This window comes from Pteropus alecto, unplaced genomic scaffold (genome assembly GCF_000325575.1).
Source record: "Pteropus alecto unplaced genomic scaffold, ASM32557v1 scaffold134, whole genome shotgun sequence".
Lineage (NCBI taxonomy): Eukaryota > Metazoa > Chordata > Mammalia > Chiroptera > Pteropodidae > Pteropus > Pteropus alecto.
The window spans coordinates 9,786,455-9,791,112 of record NW_006436283.1 but is presented as its reverse complement, the minus strand read 5'-3'; the positions used below and the strand labels follow the sequence as shown (position 1 = coordinate 9,791,112).

The window sequence follows — 4,658 nt, the reverse complement described above, 5'->3', positions numbered from 1 at the left end:
AGGATTTTAAGACACAAAAATAAATTGAGACTCTGCAGATTTAAACTTCCATGGAGAAAGAGAATTTATGTTAAAGAATTGTTACTCTTTCTGGCAAAGGGCAGCCCACTTACGGGCAGTAAAACATAAAAAGTATCTCTCATCTTTAATAGCTGTAAGAGGACATAAAGAAGAGGGACTGAGCAGGATGTTTTGAATTTCTCAGAAAGAATCTCAGATTTACAGGCAGAGCCTTGTGCTTAGTGTCATATAAATAGATTGCCCATAAACAAGGCCGATGAAGTAAGCAAGATATAAGAGTTCCTATGCGTGCTGGTGTGTATCTTTAAGACAGCACAGGCTTCTGACTTGGGATAAACTGAGCGAGGTCACAGCTGGTCCATAGCAGCTCATGGATCTTTCTCGGAGGCTGAGAAATATATAACCAGTAATTAAAGTCATGTTTTCCATTAACAAAAACAACAACAAATCCACCAACAATGCAATTCCACATGTCTAGTTTCATATGAAACTTTCCACATGAGAGGCTTATTCTGGTAAGGACACTATCGATTTCATTACAAAAAAAGTTGCCTTTTCATATCTAACTCACCTTAAGGGGATGTCTCAGGCTTATCCACCACGTCAATATTGCCATAAGCTTCACTCTTTTTTTCTTATTTCTACATCAGCCACCTGGAACATTTTACAAACCAGAGGTTGAGCTCAAAGTATGGAATATCTTACCAGAATCAGCCTAAGAGATGGTAAGCTTTGAGATGGCAGTCAGCCTGAAAGGGAATGGAAAAACAGACGAACCAATGAACCAATCAATCAACCAACCAACCAACCAACCAACCAGCAAACCAGCAAAACTATTGGACTCTATGATACCTCATGATTCAGTACAGTTAGCTACTTGTTTCTTAAGTTCAAACTTCATATACTCGGGCATTTGGGACACTAAGACACTTCTGGCATATCAGAAAGGGCACTGGATTCAGAATCAAAAGAGGGGGCATCTAGCCCTGGCCCTGTGACCCACCAGGTTGAGTGAGGCTTTGAGCATGTCACTTAAACTTGTGTTCCCCTCAGCTTCCTCGCCTGTGGAGGCCATCCATTGTGAGCAGAGAATGAGATAAAGTAGGTCAAAGTGCTTTCGGGGACGTTTAAAATGTTACACAAATGTAAGGGCTAGGGAATTCCCTTCCTCTTCTCAGAGAGCAAGGAAGGTAGGAAAAGTCTGTGCTTGTTTTCTCTGTGAGGAAGGATAAGAATCCACTTATTTTATATTGATGATGACACAACAGAGTTGTGTAACAAGAACCTGGATGTGCGTCATCATCATTATTAGAAAATTAACATAAGGTTTAACCACCAGGTAATGTGGCTGATTTTTAAATAAATATATCTAAGTGGGTGTTGTCCTATCCTGAGTAGTGAGTAGTCACCTTGGCAGGCGAAACATTTATTTAAATAATATTTCCCATCATTCAAAAAAAAAATTAACTCCTCTTGGAATTGTTCCTAGAGCCTCTGGCACATTCTTTGAATATGTCTGAGGGTGACAAAAATTTTGTCCTTTGAAGATAATATTTTTTATGTAAATAGCCCAAGTTATTTGGCACAAAGGTTGGTAAATGAGCTAAGTACCACTTTTTTTTTTTTTTTTAATTGGAAAAAAGCTGTGACTATAAGGTAGGAAGCCTGCCTTTCTTCAGTTCCAACAGAAGGGTTACAAATTTTGGATTTCAGGAACTGGCAGTATTGTTGGAAAGGGCTTGTTCCATCCTAAATTGACCACATTAAAGGAGAAAAGCCATTTGGAAATGTATGTCTACATTTTTAGTCACACCTTCATTATTTATCTTGCAAGACCATTTGGCATTAGATTTTAAGTTTCCAGAGAGAAAAAAGCATTGCAACTAATCAACTCTTCGATCATTTTATCGCAGTTACTTAGGGCATCTGAATCCTTCATTTGCATATGGATTAACTGGCTAGTAATAGAGATCTGAGTTTATTGGAAATACAGCATTCAGCAGATTCAATTCTTATCAATAGACTCTATACTCCCTAACAAGTTTGGATTGTTTTGTTATGAAAAATTCATCCAAAAATTAAAATATCACCAATGCTTCAGGTTACAATGTACTGAGTTTCCTGATATTTTAATTGATACTTCTGACCCTATTGATCCATAGATATTGCCAGAGTAAATTTGCTTCTGGTGCAAATAATCTGTTAGTGTTATTTTAAAACGAACACAATCACACTTTCATTCATTGACTATTGCACACTGTTGGTACTTCGGTGTTAAATGATGCTGATAACTTTTCTTTTACAGGAAATATTATTTCCCTGGCCTCATTTTTTATTATGATAAAATTCATATAACATCAAATTCATCATTTGATCATTTTAAAGTGGACAATTCAGTGGCATCTAGTACATTCACTATGTTCTGCAACCATTACCACTATCTGGTTTTTAAACATTTCATCACCCCAGAAAAAAACCCTGTATCTATTAAAAAGTCACTCCCCATTCTTCCCTTCCCCCAAGCCCTGGCAGCTATTGACCTGTTGTTTCTGTGGATTTGTCTATTCTGGACATTTTATAGAACTGAAACCTTACAATATGTGGCCTTTTGTGTATGGCTTGTGTATGTTTTCAGGGTTCAACCATTTATTTTTATGGCTGAATAATTCCATTGTATGGATAGACCACCTTGTGTTTATTCATCCATTGATGAATATATGGGTTGCTCTTACCTTTTGGCTATTCTGAATAGTGCTACCATGAACATAGGTGTACAATTTTTTTCTTTGAACACCTGTTTTCAATTCTTTTGGGTATATACGTAGGAGTGGAATTGCTGGGTTAATGGCAATCCTATGTTTAACTTTCTGAGGAACCTCCAAACGTCTAACTCATTTTTATGCTTACAATTTCAAGGTGGCTTAATTATCCGACAGTTAGAAGCAGTTGGCTTGCTGCAGCCAAACTCCCAGCTGAGCCCAAAGAGATCTCTTTTACAGAAACACTGATTAGAGCAGCTAGGCGCAATCTGAGCAAAGCTTGTTCCAACACAAGGTTACAGCAGGGCTTTGAACAGCTTTCTCTGCTACTCTACATGTCACGACATGAACTGGCTGGGCAGGAATACCTTCCTGCCTCCTAGGCATCCTTGGTTCTCCATTATGTTGCACATACTTTTGGAATAAGCAAAAAAAAAAAATTTAACTACCTAACTTACATGCTTCCCTCCTCCCAGTTTTGCAGAAGAATTCAGATGAGAATCTGAAGTCCACGTAGAGATGATGATTGGAGGCCAAGGCTCGGCAGCGGTTAGTCCTTTCTTGGTTGGAGAACAAGGCCTCCCCAACATCAGTTGAGACAATAGAGGTCTTCCATCCAGGACACTTTTCCCAAGCATTTTGCCTGAGGGCACCGACTGCTCAGTGATTCTGACCTTATCGATCCACAGTTAGTTACAGTTACAGTTACAGTTACGGGGTTGAACCGACCCCACTGTGCATATCGCAGATTTTCTACCCTATGGGTTTGGCCAAGACAATCAGAGATGGTCCTGCTATAGGCATTGTTTACTGCAGCCAATTTACTGAGTCCCCTCAGCCATTAACCTGACCCTGACAGTAAGCTGATTAGCACTGATTTTTTAAAAAATTTAAACCTGTTTCATGAGCTTCTCAGGGTGCTGACCTCTCACCTCAACTAACACATAGGTAGTTCTGAGCTACATGAGCCCAGGTCAAGGAGTATTTGCGGTTGTACTGCCAAAAAGAGAAACAGGCCAAAATGGCTTTTAACACTTGAAACTAAATACTAAGAATGAAGAAGTTGCCTTCCGGGGTTCCTGCTGCACAGTCTCTCTGCTAACCCAGCTGTCACTTGCTGCTTGTCTCCTGGCAGCCTTTTCAGGTGTCTTGGCCTGAATCTGCCATCAGGACAGAAAAAAGTCCCTTGGCTGGTCATATCCTCTCTGATCTGGCAGGAAACCTAAAGTTTGCCTGCGCCCGTGCCGTTTGCTTGCTTATCTGCTTCCTTGTAGGGAAGAGTCTGTATCACAGTGTCCGGTTTAGGGGGATTTTTCACCATGACCTCACCCTGCTGCAGCTACCATCCACTGATTTCAGCGTGGCAGCTCGGGTGGGAAGTCATATTAATGAAACATTAACGATCCCTCCTAGCACATCTCAGATATACTTCAACTCCACTTCTTTTTCCTAAATGGGGTTTGTGGGGAGTGTCTTCGCAGGGGTCTGAGACGACCAAAAATAGCTCAGTGGGTGGATTGATGACGTTTAGTTATCGTTTGGGGCTTGGGAAAGCAGGATGTCAAGGAAACCACTAAAGAAAATGCACCCAAAATCCTCCAGGCTCGCGCCAGCTGTTTAAATAAGTTTCCAGCGAAAGGCTTGGAACGGTGACAGCAGGCGGTGGGCAGGAAACCTCGGAGAATGAGAGGCGTGAGCGGTTGACGACCCGAAGGGGCAGAGTCGGCGACCAGGTCTCAGGCCTCCAGGGTGCGGGGAAATAGACCTTCTGCCCGTAAGTGGGCGCAGCTACTTAAAGTAAAACAGAAAGTAGGGCGCCGGAGGCGCGCGCCCGGACCTTCCGGAGATCACGTGACCACACGCCCGCGCGCACGCGAG

The 4,658-nt window shown here is 41.5% G+C and overlaps 1 long non-coding RNA gene across 1 annotated transcript; it reads right to left on the bottom strand.

Annotated features, from left to right (window-relative positions):
- Positions 1-99: 99 nt before the first annotated feature.
- Positions 100-4,652, bottom strand: LOC112480004. Its single transcript, XR_003046401.1, has 3 exons — positions 3,239-4,652; positions 593-675; positions 100-409 (listed from the first exon to the last, which is right to left on the bottom strand). It is a non-coding gene; the product is annotated as an uncharacterized LOC112480004 (long non-coding RNA).
- Positions 4,653-4,658: the final 6 nt, after the last annotated feature.